General features: G+C 38.6%; 1 protein-coding gene across 5 annotated transcripts in view; it reads left to right on the top strand.

The window, feature by feature from the left end:
• Window positions 1–11: 11 nt before the first annotated feature.
• Window positions 12–15,929, top strand: part of RABGAP1 (RAB GTPase activating protein 1) — a 169,929-nt gene continuing 154,011 nt past the window's right edge. The window contains exon 1 of one of the 5 annotated variants that reach the window (XM_057720393.1): window positions 12–240. The gene's annotated coding sequence lies outside the window, so the exon portion shown is untranslated. Of the gene's footprint in view, window positions 241–8,202; window positions 8,289–15,929 lie in introns of those variants that run through there. The other 4 variants (XM_057720394.1, XR_009051204.1, XM_057720392.1 and 1 more) reach the window with 4 other exon arrangements.

Here is a 15,929-nt window from a genome sequence, read left to right as displayed (position 1 = left end):
GCTGGGAGGCCGGCGGGCCCGGAGAGGGACTTTCGGCGCTGTGGGCGGGGTGCGGAACGAGAGCCCCAGACTCCTGCGAGCATCTCCGCCCGCGAGCCGAGGTGCGGGTCCTGCGGCTCCTTAGTTTCTGGGGCTCAGGCCCCGCGTGCTCCGCTCCTTCCCAGCCGCTCCTCTCTAGCTGCGCCTCCGCCGTCTGCTGCCTGCGTGGGCCTGACGGGCGCCTCCGCACTTAAAGCGTCGGTAAGCCCCTCCCGCCTAGGGATGTGGACTTGCCTCTTTGGGGCCCAGAAAGCCGAGGGAAGGAAGTTTCCCTCCCTCGCTCTTTGGATGCAGGGATCTGCATTCTTGGTTACCTACAACTTGCTGACTATATACAAGTCTCTTTCGCCAGACCAGACAGCTCTCTTGAGCTCGAGGGCCAGCTGCCTAGAAGACATCTCCAATTGGTTGTCCAGTGTTAATGTACTTTGGGACTCAAGTTCATCCGCAGACCTGCTTCTTATCTCCTGTAGTCCTTGAGTTGGTGAACGGCGTCATCCACGCAGTCCTGCCCACCAGAAAACTTCAGTATCATTCTAGAACACTTTTCTATCTTGGCAATCCAATAGCTCACTGGGTTCTCCTCCTTGGTGGGGGTGGGGAGGGAGGCTATTGTGATAAAACATACATACACAGTAATTATCATTTTAATCATTTGTAAGTGCGAAATCCCATGGCATTAAGTACATTCACAGTCTTGTGTAACCATCACCGCTGCTGTAACCAACTTCATTCTTTTGCATGTTGTTATCGTTTTTTCAGCACCTTTTTGAAAAGTCTGCCCTTTCCCCATTGAATGGGCTTGGCACCTTTGTTGAAAATCAACCTACCATGTATGTGAGAATTTATTGCTGGGCTCTCTATTCAGTTATGTGTGACTGTATCGCCCTCCTTATACTAACACCATACTCTTTTAATTACTGTAGCTTTGTAGTAAGTTTCTAAGTGAGGAAGTATGAAGCCTTCAACTTTATTCTTTTTTCCAGATTGTTTTGGCTATGCCAGACCCCTTGAAATTCCATATGAGTTTGAGGATCAGCTTTTACATTTATGAGAAAAAGGCTGTTGTAATTTTGATAGAGATTGTGTTGAATCTTTAGATCACTTTGGGTAATACTGCCATCTTAATTTTAAGTCTTCCTGTCTCAATATGAAATGTCTTTCCATGTACTTAGGTCTTCATTAATTTCTTTCAGCAGTGCTTTCTAGTTTTCAGGATATTTAATTCTTTTTAATAATATTATTAAATGAAATTGCTTTCTTAATTTCCTTTTGATGTTCTTGCTGATGTGTAGAAACACAACTGATTTTGGGTGTTGGTCTTCTACCCAGCCACACTTCTGAATTTGTTTTTTGGCTCTACAAGCTTTCTTGTGGATTCTTTGGGGTTTTCTATATATATGATTATGTTGCCTGTGAATATAGTTTTACCTCTTCCTTTACAATTTGGATGCCTTTTATTTTTCTTGTCTAATAGTTCTGGCTAGAACTTCCAGTACCATGTTGAATAGTAGCAGTGAAAGGAGGCATCCTTGACTTCTTCATGAGCTGTTCTTAGAGGCTTAGGTAAACTACTGAGTTTGATTTAGATGTGGGTTTTTCATAGGTACTTTTATCATATTCAGGGATTTTCCCTCTGTAAATACTTTTCTGAAAGATCTTATCATGAAAAGGCATTGTTTTTTGTCAAATGACTTTTCGGCATCAATGAGATGCTGAAGTGTCAGCATCTGAGGTCATTCAGATGATCATGAGTTTTTTTCTTTAATTCTTGTTAATGGTATATATTGCATTGACTGATTTTATGTTGAACCACCCTTGTATTCTTGGGATAAATCCCACTTGGTCATGGGAATAATCCTGTTAGTATGCTGTTGGATTTGATTTTCTTATATGTTGTTGAAGATTTTTGCATCTATATTCATAAGAGATATTGGTATATAATTTTCTTGTGACATGTTTATTTAGCTTTGGTATCAGGATAATGAAGCCCTCATGAAATTAGAAAGCATTCCCACTTCAATTTTTTTGAAAGAATTTGAGAGAAATTGGTATTAATTCTTTTTTAAACATAAATTTATTTATTTATTGGCTATGTTGGGTCTTCGTTGCTGCACTCAGGCTTTCTCTACTTGCAGAGAGTGGAGGCTACTCTTCGTTGTGGTTTGCAGGCTTCTCATTTTGGTGGCCTCTCTTGTTGCAGAGCACAGGCTCTAGGCATGCAAGCTTCAGTAGTTGTGGCATGTGGGCTCAATAGTTGTGGCTCATGGGCTCTAGAGCACAGGCTCAGTAGTTGTGGCTCACGGGCTTAGTTGTTCTGCTGCATTTGGGATCCTTCTGGACCAGGGCTCGAATCTGTGTCCCCTGCATTGGCAGGTGATTTCTCAACCACTGTGCCACCAGGGAAGTCCCAGTATTATTTCTTAATTAAATATTTGGTACAATTCACTGTTGAAGCCACCTGGTGTAGGACTGTCCTTTTTTGGGAGGTTTCTGATTACTCACTCAATATCTTTACTTGTTATAAGTATGTTGAGATTTTCTAATTTTTTTGGAATCCATTTATGATAAATAATTTGTGTTTCAAGGAATTTGCGCATTATTTTCTAGGTTGATTTCTTGTTGCTCTTTTCAAAGAAACAACTTTTGGTTTCATTGATTTTCTCTCTCTCTTTTTTTGGGAGGGGATGGGGGGGTGAGGTATTTTCATTCTGTTTTATTTCCTTCCTTCTGCTAGCTTTGGGTTTAGTTTGTTCTTTTTTGTATTTCATAAGGTATAAAGTTAGGGTGTTGTTTTGAGATTTTTCTTGTTTAATGTAGCCATTTACAAATATAAATTTCTCTAATTACTGCTTTCATTGCAACCTATAGGTTTTTGTTTTTGTTTTTTTTTTATCATTTTTACTCATTTGCAAGTACATTTTAATTTCCCTTTTGAGGTCTTCTTTGACCCATTTATTCTTTAAGAATGTGTTTTTAATTTCCATATATTTTGAATTTTCCAATTTTCCTTCTGTTACTGTTTCCTAACTTCATCCCATTGTAGTTGGAGAAGATACTTTGTATAATACCTATCTTTTAAAATCTATTGAGACTTGTTTTGTGGCCTAATATATGGCCTCTCCTGGAGAATGTCCCATGTGAACTGGAAAAGAATGTGTATTCTGCTGTTGTGCAGTGGAATGTTCAGTATACTTCTGTTAGGTTCAGTTAGTTTATTGTGACATTCAAGTCCTCTAATTCCTGAATTATCTTTATCTGGTTGTTCTATTCATTATTGAATGTGGGCTGTTGAAGTTTCTAACTATTATGATAGAACTGATTATTCCTCCCTTTAATTCTGGTCATTTTTGCTTCATATATTTTGAGTCTCTTACTAGTTGTGTGAATGTTTGTAGTTTTTATATAATCTTGCTCTGCTGAACCTTTTATTAATATATATAATGACCTTATTTGTCTCTTGTAACTGTTTTAAAGTCTATTTTGTATGACCTTAGTATAACCACCCTAGCTTCCTTTCGGTTAGTAGTTGCATGGAATATGGAATATCTTTTTTTTCTTTTTCCACATTTAACCTATTAATATCTTTGGAACTAAAGTGTGTGTTTTCTAGACTGCATATAGCTGGATCATGTTTTTGTTTTTGTTTTATCCATTCTGCCCATCTCTGTCCATATATATATATATATATATATATATATATATATATATATATAAAGTAGGTAACTTTCTTTTTAGTAATTTTTATTTATTTATTTATTTATTTATTGGCTGTATTGGGTCTTTGTTGTTGTGCAGGGGCTTTCTCTAGTTGTGGCAAGCAGGGGCTGCTCTTCGTTGTGGCACATGGGCTTCTCATTGCAGTGGCTTCAGTTGTTGCGGAGCACAGGCTCTAGGTGTGCGGGCTTCAGTAGTTGTGGCACACAGGCTCAATAGTTGTGGCTCATGGGCTCTAGAGCACAGGCTCAGTAGTTGTGGTGCATGAGTTTAGTTGCCCCACAGTATGTGGGATCTTCCCAGACCAGGGATTGAACCCCTATCCCCTGCATTAGCAGGCAGGTTCTTAACCACTGTGCCACCAGGGAAGTCCCATCTCTGTCTTTTGATTAGAGAGTTTATGCCATTTACATTTAAAGTAACTACTGATAAGGAGGGACTCATTTCTGTCATTTTGCTATTTGTTTTCTATAGGCCTTATAGCTTTTGTGTCTTTCATTTCTTCCATTACTGCTTTTTTCTGTGTTTATTTCGTTTTTTTGTAGTGAAAAATTTTGATTTACCTCTTATTTCCTTCTGTGTATATTCTGTAGACATTTCCTTTCTGGTTGCCATAGGAAGTACATTTAACAGCCCAAAGGTATAACAATATAATTAAATTGGTACCAACTTCAGTAGCATACAGAAACTCTCTTATACAGCTGTCTCCTCTTTCTCTTCTTGATGCTACAGATTACATCTTTATACATTATGTGTACAATAAATTAGACTAATATTTTTATGCATGTCTTTTAAATCATATAGAAAATAAAAATGCAGTTAAATGATAATTACAGTAATAATTCTATAATTGCCCATATATTTATCTTTACCAGAGATGTTTATTTCTTCACATGGCTTTAAATATTGTTAAGCATCCTTTCATTTCAACCTCAGGGAATCCCTTCAGCATTTTTTGAAGGGTGGGTTTAATGGTAATGAACTCCCTTAGCTTTTTTTAAAATCAGACAATGTCAATTTCTCCCTCATTTTCGAAGGACAGTTTTGCTAGATACAGAATTCTCTGTCAACAGTTGGTTTTTTTTTTCTTTCAGTACTTTGAATATTATTAACCCACTGCCTTCCAGCCTCTAAGATTTAAGATGAGAAATAGTCTGATAATCTTACTGAAGATACCTTGTATGTGATGAGTATGCTCTTTTGTTGCTTTCAAGATTCTCTCTTTTCTTTGGCTTTCTACAGTTAGATTATTATCCTTTCTCCCCTTTCTCCCTCTCTTCTCCTCTTGGGATGCTTACAGTGGTATGTTGTTTCTCTTGATAGTGTCCTACAGATCCTTTAGGCTCTGTTCCCATTTCTTCTTTATTTTTCCTCTTCCTCAGACAGAGTAGGAAGAACATGGAATCCATCTCTCTACCTAGACAACAATTGTATTGGCAGAAACTATCCGAAGTAACTATTTCGGGACTCTGGCATCTATTTGAAAGCTTGTATGTTCCAGAGGAAAATTTGGTTGGTCAGTTGAGGTTATTTCAGTCAATGTGACCCTTTAGTGTGATAGCACCTACTCATTCCTACCCTTCAACCCTGTGGTAGACAATCACATTCATATTCCTGATCTGGTTTGCTGGAGCCAGGGTGGGAAATAAGAACCTTGTTCTCCAAATACTAGTGTTCTGTATTTTATTTTTATTGAAGTATAGTTGATTTACAATGTTGTGTTAGTTTCAGGTGTATGGCAAAGTGAGTCTATTTTATATATATATTTTTTTTTTCATTATGATTTATTACAGGATATTGAACATAGTTCCCTGTGCTATACTAGGACCTAGTTGTTTATCTATTTTATATATCATAGTTTGTATCTTCTAATCCCAAACTCCTAATTTATCCCTCCCCCACCCTTTTTCCCCTTTGATAACCATAATTTTGTTTTCTGTTTGTGGGTCTGTTTCTGTTTCATAAATAAGTTCATTTGTGTCATATTTGAGATTCCACATATAAGTGATCATATGGTATTTAGACAAAGACTTTCAAACAACTGTCTTAAAGTTGCTCATTGAGCTAAAAGAAAACATGTATGAAGTCTGGAAAATAATGTACAAAAAAATGAGAATATCATTAAAGAAAGAAATTATAAGAAGGAACTTAAGTGAAATTCTGGAGTTGAAAAGTATAATAGACATAAAAAAATTCACTTAGAGTGGTTCAAAATCAGATTTCAGCAGGCAGAAGAAAGAATCAACAAACTTGAAGATATTTTTTTTCAAACACAGTTCCTCTTTCCCCCTGCTTTCTTTTGCCCTAGTTCAGGCCTTTCTGAACTTAGGCATCCTCCGAAGTGTTCTATTTACTCCCTGTTTTGCCTTCTCTACTCCTACCAGAATGAACTTTTTAAAAAACCCAAATCTGATATTGGCACTATCCTTAGAAACTTCTAAGGGCACCCTGTGTTTGTAGATTGAACTTCATTTTCCTTATTTAAGCATTCAGGGACCTTCCCATTCTGGCTCCAGCTAACCACATCAATCCATTGAGCTTGAGGTATAAATTCCAGTTTCCAGGAAACACAGGGTCTAAAGGAACAAACTCAGTGACTTCTTTCTTGCAGAAGCAGCCATTCAGATCCAGAAGGTGGGAAATTTTGCACTTCAGCTGGATTTCTTCAATAAGCCAGTGTCTTCCCATTTTTTTCTTAAGTGCTAGATTAAAAAACACTTAAGGGGCATCACAACCAGATGCAGTGTGTGGGCCTGGATTGGATGCTGATTTGGGAAAACCAGCTGAAAAAAATATATTGTGGTCAACATAAAATTATTAGATGAGATGAAAATTTACTGAAATGATATTACCGATTTGGAAAAGCCAGCTGTAAAAATATTTTTATGTTGTTAGATAATTTGAATGTGATCTAGGAATTAGATGAGAAGACAATTTAGTGAAATGGTAATGTAGATATTATTAATTGAATAAAACTGCTTAACTGTGTGATCTCATTTTGAAAAATAATATAGAAGGCTATGTATTAAAATACATAAGAAGGCTATGTATTAAAGTATTAACAGTTGTAGTGGGAACATGATGTTTTTGTTTTTTATTTTAGGTTGTCCCCATTTTGTATTTTTCTCCAGGGCATACTGTAGTGACTCTATAATAAAATTTTATTTAAAAAATTTATATTAAGATTTATGTATATATTGGAGTAATACCTCTGCATCAAGAACTACATGAATGTATGGTCACCAGATTATTAAAAAGTTTTGTCAGAGTCTTAGGATTTCAGAGGATTTTACTTTCTTCCTAATGTTATATCTGTTATTTAAATACTTTAAAATGGGTGTGTATTTTTTGTTACATAACTCTAAAAGGCAAAAAGGAAGAAAGCTATTTTCCTGCAGGAGTGCAGCCAAGTCTATTATAATAGACAAGTCACAAAGAGGACTGCAACAGAGCTCAGCTTTTTTTTTTTTTTTTTTTTTTTGCTTTTTCTCTGGTTGATTTAGATGCGATATCCACAGGAAAACTTTGCGAATGACTCATTTACCAGGAAAAGAGCATATGCTACTTGAATAAAGAAAGAATGAGGGAGAGGCTGTAGAATTATTTCATAAATTGTCTAGACTTAATTAGCACCCTTAGTAGTCATTATTTTTCTTTCCCACTACATTGTAAATTCATTCAGGACAGGGACTTGAAACTTCATTCTATTGCCATTTCTCTGTATCACTTTTGAATGATTTTTAAATAAAATCCCAGCCCCATCTTTAAGTAGCCCTATGAACCAACCTTGTTCATTTCTGTTGTATTCTGTGTCTCAGATACCTCAAGGTAGCTGTGTTGTAGCCAGTCGCCCTAGATTTCAAAGTCAGAAGTTTTGACTTTACAAAATGAGAAAAAATTATACCATTCTCAATGATAGTCTCAAGGTTTGTGGTAAAGCCAAGTGACACACCTGTAAAAGAACCTCCCTATCACAATCCCTGGCACTTTTTGCGCTCTCAATAAAGGCCAGGTGAGTTAGGTAACATCATTAAGGGCTGCTTTAGAAACAGCATTTGAACGTTAAAGGTGAGCAAGGGGTTCCTTGCTGTAGCACCAGTGTCTTTGGGGTTGTAGTCTTCTCAGGAGCAACAGGTACTACCCAGCCTGCTCGCCGAGCCAATCCCATTTCCAGTCCCTAATGCAGGCACACAGCCTCCGTCGGTCCAAGCGGGGACACTGAGCACAGCGCTGAGCCAGGTTCCCAAAGTGCGGACTCCACGCAGACGCAGACTCCAGAGGCGGGCTAAAAGCCCAGGTGGGGCTTCGAGGAAAGGAAGTACGCCCCCGCAGCCTGCCGTTGGGCCAATGGGACCGCTCGGCTTTGCCGTGGGCCTATGAGACAGGGCAGGAGGCGGGGCGGAGGGCGGAAGGAGCCGCTCTCACGTGAGTAGGGGGCGGGGAGGGCGGGGGCAGAGCGGCTGGGGAGGCCCAGGCGGCGGAGCCTCTGGGACGGCGAACGGCGGGCTGCGGAGGAGGAGACGGCGGGTCGGGTAGGGCCGCGTTTCCCCTCCTCCTCCTCCCACCCTCCCATCCACCAAGCCCGGGGGGATCCTCCGACGGCCCCTACGGGAAGCCAAGCCGTGTTCTTATCCCGTGGGGCTGGGCAGGCGAGACTGCGCTCAGCTCCCTCGAAGAGCCGGGCTCTGAGGGGAGCAGTGATTGGGGGGAGGGGGAGGCGCGGCGCGGGGGGAGGACGCATGCGCAAGCCCGAACGCTCCGGCAGCCCCTGCCCAAACCGGTTCCCCCTGTCTGGGTGGGTGGGTGTCTGTCCTCCCAATCCTGCACTTGTGGCCGTCCCTCTTGCCCCCCCAGCAAAGCCGGTTTGTCTCTTGAGTGTCACGTTTGGGGGCAGGTCCTATTTGGGAATCTGGCCCCTCCCTCCGCCTCAGTTTCTCCCCATTGCTCCCTGGGCCTGTACCTGTGACTTAGGCTGGCTTCGGCCTCAGGTTAGCACCTGTGCTGAGCCTAATTTGAAAGGCTTACTTTTTTCTAGTGTCGGTCTCTCGTGTTGGCGTTTCTGTCTCATGTTCCCCGCCTGCAGTCGAAGTCTCCCCGGTATCCCCCTCTCCCCAGATACTTCAAGTATCTGCCCCCAATACCTCATTGCTGTACCTTGGTTCCCAGCAACCTTCAGGGCTTTAGATGTTCAACAAAGCCCGAGGATAACCCCAGACTTCCAGGAGTTGGCTGTCTATTGCCTGGTAGTGCTTTGGTGTCCCTTCTCTTATGACATTCGGACTGTTATCATCGGCACCTGCTTTGACAGTCATCTCCATACTCGGGGTTACTCGGGGATCCCTTTATCTTGCAGGTAAAAGTCCAGGCAGACCGTGTTGACTGGTCATGCTGCTGGTGCTCACGCTACAAGGGCTCCGTTAGTTTAAATCTTGTTCCAACTTGAATTGGAGATCTTTTGGCTTTTTTTGTTTTTTGTCAGTGGGGAAAAAACCCGCCAGGGACAGAATTTCACAGTTCATTTGATACTTTCATTCAAATAAACACCTGTAATCACATACACGTGTCTGGAGTAGTAAGTCGGGAGTGTGTGTCTGTTTGCAGCTGCTTTGTTTATTTGGGAAGAAAACAAACCCAAAGAGAGTAAATTGAACTGAGTTTGTCACATAAAACTGATGTTTGGAAAGTTGGAAAAAAGCTTAGGTGCCAAGAGAGTGCACATTCGATTTTTTTTTTTTTTAAAACGAAGGGCCTGTTGGTCTTAATTCTAGCGTGTATAAGGTGCTATTTTAGTATGTACTTAAGGCTTTTATGCGAGTTTACTTATAAAAACTGAAAGTAAATAAGGAGCAGAGTTCTTTATAATCTTCCTTTGTAGACCTCAGTTTCCATTAATAAAATTTGAATCCATGATTGATTTGTAGTTGTTGATAACATTTAAGATTCACATATAGCTTTAATACCTATTATCAACTCAACTTTGTAATTAAAATTGAACTATTTGTTGAGGTACACTATTCGTTTTAGTTTTATAACTCAGTTTACAGTTAACTCAGCTCATCTAGGTATTAAGGTATATATTTGGGTCGTTAAGCTATCAACTATATACATTTTGGCATTTTATGACATAGTGGTTTATTTTGTTTTTTTACTTTTTTAAAAAAATTTTATTGAAGTATAGCTGATTTTGGCATAGTGTTTTAATAGCAGTTTACAAGTGGTTAACCTGGATAAAATGGTAGTTTAGTGGGACTCTGTAAAAGTGAAGGCACCTGTTTCCTGTCTTTTCTACTGCATGTTGGAAGAAGTGTATTACGCACATTATCTACATGAGGGAACATGGTTTTTCATAAACATATCCCAACTTTACAGCCCAGATTCTTTAAAGGAGTCATTTTCTATTGTTGAGTGTATTTCCAGCTAAACTTTACAGCCCAGATTCTTTTAAAGAAGTCATTATCTTTTATTGAGCATGTTTCCAGCTAACGTATTTCTAGCTTAAGTGAAGCCTACTTTGAAGGTGTCACCATTTCACAGGGATTATTTTAACAAGTGGCCTTTGAGTACAGGCTTCAGAGAATAATTAGTTTAAATCAGTTCTGCTGTTGTGTCTTTATAGATACTGATGTGCTGAGGTTCTAGCACATGCTGCCCAAGTGTTATCTTTGTAGTTGTCAATATAATCACATATTACACTAATCAAACATGTGAAATAAATGTATATAAAACTGTTAAACAGTTCTTCTTGGAGACAGAACTCAAACATTAAAGAAATGTTAATTTAACCAACGTACATAAAGCAGAGTTTGGCACTACATTTGGGTGCTTTGTATGTGACTGCCTTGTTTTATTGATTTTCCATAGTTAGATTCTAAAGAAAGAAAATCCAGGGCGAAGGACTTGGCTGTCCATGGGTATACATGATAAAACATTAACAGCTGTTTCTTTTTACATAAAATGGTTACTGTGTCTCCCCACACCCTTTCCAGTTTTGTGTTGATCCTGAGATCCTTATCATTTAGAAAACGTGTAAGTCAAAACAATACTGGATAGACATTGAAACTTATATTATAACCACTCTTCTTGACCGCTAACTGCCTTGTTTCTCTTCATGTGCAAAGACTGACCAAATATGGCAGTTTGCAAGTCATGAACACTTTATAGAATTTAGCCTGGAAGTTTTCCTCTTGCCAAAGCAACTATAGTACTCTGAGGTAATCACCAGAACTTTTTGAAGGTTGTTCTTTATATCTACTAGCAGTTCTATAAGGCCTAGCTTTTCCCCTCAAATCCCTTTTTCCCAAGGAGCGTAAAATAGTAAAAAATAAAGCCCTAAACTTGTTTTTAAGTTCATGCTTGACATGAAATAGCATATATTACCGTGGCTTTAAAACATGAGAAGTATATCTTCTTTTATTTTTTTTTAAAACTTTTTATTTTTTATAATGAACTGCATATATTTAGAGGGTACAATTTGGTATCCCAATCTTCCAATTCATTCCCCCCCCCCCAACCCTCCCCACTTTCCCCACTTGGTGTCCATATGTTTGTTCTCTACATCTGTGTCTCTATTTCTGCCTTGCAAACCGGTTGATTTGTACCATTTTTCTATAGTCCACATATATGTGTTAATATACGATATTTATTTTTCTCTTTGACTCACTTCACTCTGTATGACAGTCTCTAGGTCCATCCATGTCTCTAAAAATGTCCCAGTTTCATTGCTTTTTACAGCTGAGTAATATTCCATTGTATGTATGTACCACATCTTCTTTATCCATTCATCTGTTGATGGACATTTAGGTTGCTTCCATGTCCTGGCTATTGTAAATAGTACTGCAATGAGCATTGGAGTGCGTGTGTCTTTTTGAATGATGGTGTTCTCTGGGTATATGCCCAGTAGTGGGATTGCTGCGTCATATGGTAGTTCTATTTGTAGTTTTGCAAGGAACCTCCATACTGTTTTCTATAGTGGCTGTATCAATTTACATTCCCACCAGCAATGCAAGAGCTTTCCTTTTTCTCCACACCCTCTCCAGCATTTACTGTGTGTAGATTTTCTGATGATGCCCATTCTCACCAGTGTGAGGTGATACCTCATTGTAATTTTGATTTGCATTTCTCTAATAATTAATGATGTTGAGCAGCTTTTCATGTGCCTCTTGACCACCCGTATGTCATCTTTGGAGAAATGCCTATTTAGGTCATCTGCCCATTTTTGGATTGGGTTGTTTGTTTTTTTGATATTGAGCTGGATAAACTTTATATATTTTGGAGATTAATCCTTTGTTGATTCACTTGCAAATATTTTTTCCCATTCTGAGGGTTGTCTCTTCATCTTATTTATAGTTTCCTTTGCTGTGCAGAAGCTTTGAAGTTTCATTAGGTCCCACTTATTTATTTTTGTTTTTGTTTCTATCACTCTAGGGGGTGGATCAAAAAAAATGTTGCTGTTATTTACGTCGAAGAGTGTTCTTCCTATGTTTTCCTCTAGGAGTTTTATAGTGTCTGGCCTTACATTTAGGTCTTTTATCCATTTTGAGTTTATTTTTGTGTATGGTGTTAGGAAGTGTTCTAATTTCATTCTTTTACATGTAGCTGTCCAGTTTTCCCAGCACCACTTATTGAAGAGGCTGCCTTTTCGCCATTGTATATCCTTGCCTCCTTTGTCATAGATTAGTTGACCATAGTTTATCTCTGGGCTTTCTATTCTGTTACATTGATGTATATTTCTGTTTTTGTGCCAGTACCATACTGTCTTGATCACTGTAGCCTTGTAGTATAGCCTGAAGTCAGGAAGCCTGATTCCACCAACTCCGTCTTTCCTTCTCAAGATTGCTTTGGCTATTCGGGGTCTTTTGTGTTTCCATACAAATCGTAAAATTTCTTGTTCTAGTTCTGTGACAAATGCCAATGGTAATTTGATGGGGATTGCATTGAATCTGTAAATTGCTTTGGGTAGTACAGTCATTTTCACAATGTTGATTCTTCCAATCCAAGAACATGGTCTATTTCTCCATCTGTTTGTGTCTTCTTTGATTTCTTTCATTAGTGTCTTATAGTTTTCTGAGTACAGGTCTTTTACCTCCTTGGTTAGGTTTATCCTAGGTATTTTATTCTTTTTTTTGAAACGGTGAATGGGATGGTTTCCTTAATTTCTCTTTCTCATCTGTCATTGTTGGTGTATAGAAATGCAAGAGATTTCTGTGTGTTAATTTTGTATCTTGCAACTTTACCAAATTCATTGCTTAGCTCAAGTAGTTTTCTGGTGGCATCTTTAGGATGTTCTATGTATAGTATCATGTCATCTGCGAACAGTGGCAGTTTTACTTCTTCTTTTCCAATTTGGATTCCTTTGATTTCTTTTTCTTCTCTGATAGCTGTGGCAAGGACTTCCAAAACTATGTTGAATAGTAGTGGCGAGAGTGGACATCCTTGTCTTGTTCCTGATCTTAGAGGGAATGCTTGCAGTTTTTCACCATTGAGAATGATGTTTGCTGTGGGTTTGTCATATATGGCCTTTATTATGTTGAGGTAGGTTCCCTCTATGCCCACCTTCTGGAGAGTTTTTATCATAAGTGGGTGTTGAATTTTGTCAAAAGCTTTTTCTGCATCTATTGAGATGATCATGTGGTTTTTATCCTTCAGTTTGTTAATATGGTGTATCACATTGATTGATTTGCGTATATTGAAGAATCCTTGCATTCCAGGGATAAACTCCACTTGATCATGGTGGATGATCCTTTGAATGTGTTGTTGGATTCTGTTGGCTAGTATTTTGTTGAGGATTTTTGCATCTAAATTCATCAGTGATATTGGTCTGTAAGTTTCTTTTTTTGTAGTATCTTTGCCTGGTTTTGGTATCAGGGTGATGGTGGCCTCATAAAATGAGTTTGGGAGTGTTCCGTCCTCTGCAATGTTTTGGAAGAGCTTGAGGAGGATGGGTGTTCGCTCTTCTCTAAATGTTTGATAAAATTCACCTGTGAATCCATCTGGTCCTGGACTTTTGTTTGTTGGGAGATTTTTAGTCACAGTTTCAATTTCATTCCTTGTGATTGGTCTGTTCATATTTTCTGTGTCTTCCTGCTTCAGTCTTGGAAGCTTATACCTTTCTAAGAATCTGTCCATTTCATCCAGGTTGTCCATTTTATTGGCATATAGTTGCTTATAGTAGTCTCTCTTGGTGCTTTTTATTTCTGTGGTGTCTGTTGTAACTTACCCTGTTTCATTTCTAATTTTATTGATTTGAGTCCTCTCCCTCTTTTTCTTGATGGGTCCTGCTAGAGGTTTATCGATTTTATTTATCTTCTCAAAGAACCAGCTTTTCGTTTTGTTGATTTTTGCTATTGTTTTCTTTGTTTCTATGTCATTTATTTCTGCTCTAATCTTTATGATTTCTCTCCATCTACTAACTTTGGGTTTTGTTTGCTCTTCTTTCTCTAGTTTCTTTAGGTGTAAGGTTAGATTGTTTATTAGGGATTTTTCTTGTTTCTTGAGGCAGGGTTGTATTGCTGTAAACTTCCCTCTTAGAACTGCCTTTGCTGCATCCCATAGGTTTTGGATGGTTGTGATTTCACTGTCTTTTGTCTCTAGGTATTTTTTGACTTCCTCTTTGATTTCTTCAGTGATCTGTGGGTTATTTAGTAGCGTATTGTTTAGCCTCCATGTGTTTGTGTTTTTTTACAGTTTTTTCCAGCAGTTGATTTCTAATCTCATAGCATTGTGGTCAGAGAAGATGCTTGATACGATTTCAATTTTCTTGAATTTACCAAGGGTTGATTTGTGACCCAAAATGTGATCTATCCTGGAGAATGTTCCATGTGCACTTGAGAAGAACGTGTAATCTGCTGTTTTTGGATGTAATGTCCTGTAGATATCTGTTAAATCCAGCTGATTTATTCTGTCATTTAAAGCTCGTGTTTCTTTATTAATTTTCTGTGTGTATGATCTGTCCATTGGTGTAAGTGGGGTGTTAAAGTCCCCCACTGTGATTGTGTTACTGTCGATTTCCTCTTTCATAGTTGTTAGCATTTGCTTTATATATTGAGGTGCTCCTATATTGGGTGCACATATATTTATAATTGTTATCTCTTCTTCTTGGATGGATCCCTCAATCTTTATGTAATGTCCTTTCTGTCTCTTGTAACAGTTTTTATATTAAAGTCTATTTTATCTGATATGAGTATCTCTACTCCAGCTTTGATTTCCATTTGCATGGAATATCTTTTTCCATCCCCTCATTTTCAGTCTGTATGTGTCCCTAGGTCTGAAGTGGGGCTCTTGTAGACAGAATGTATATGGGTCTTGTTTTTGTATCCATTCAGCCTGTCTGTGTCTTTTGGTTGGTGCATTTAGTCCATTTACATTCAAGGTAATTATCGATATGTATGTTCTTGTTACCATTTTCTTAGTCGTTTTGTTTTTGTTTCTGTAGGTCCTTTTCTTCTCTTAGGTTTCCCACTTAGAGAAGTTCCTTTAGCATTTGTTGTAAGGCTGGTTTGGTGGTGCTGACTTCTCTTAGCTGTTGCTTGTCAGTAAAGCTTTTGATTTCTCCCTCAAATCTGAATGAGATCCTTGCTGAGTAGAGTATTCTTGGTTGTAGGTTCTTCCCTTTCATCACTTGAAATATATTGTGCCACTCCCTTCTGGCTTGCAGAGTTTCTGCTGAGAAATCAGCTGTTAACCGGATGGGGGTTCCCTTGTATGTTGTTTGTCGTGTTTCCCTTGTTGCTTTTAATAACTTTTCTCTGTCTTTAATTTTTGTCAGTTTGACTACTATATGTCTTGGTGTGTTTCTCCTTGGGTTTATCCTGCCTGGGACTCTCTGCACTTCCTGCACTTGGGTAGCTATTTCCTTTTGCATGTTAGGAAAGTTTTCAACTATAATCTCTTCCAATATTTTCTCGGGTCCTTTCTCTCTCTCTGCTCCTTCTGGGGCCCCTATAATGCAAATGTTGGTGCGTTTAACGTTGTCCCAGAGGTCTCTTAGGCTGTCTTCAGTTCTTTTCATTCTTTTTTCTTTATTCTTTTCTGCCTCAGTGATTATCACCATTCTGTCTTCCAGGTCATTTATTTGCCCTTCTGCCTCAGTTAATTTGCTATTGGTTCCTTCTAGTGTATTTTTTATTTCAGTTATTGTGTTGCATTTCTCTGTTTGTTTGTTCATTAATTCTTCT

The sequence above is a fragment of the Hippopotamus amphibius genome, chromosome 2, assembly GCF_030028045.1.
Source record: "Hippopotamus amphibius kiboko isolate mHipAmp2 chromosome 2, mHipAmp2.hap2, whole genome shotgun sequence".
Lineage (NCBI taxonomy): Eukaryota > Metazoa > Chordata > Mammalia > Artiodactyla > Hippopotamidae > Hippopotamus > Hippopotamus amphibius.
This window is presented reverse-complemented; position numbering and strand designations above follow the sequence as displayed.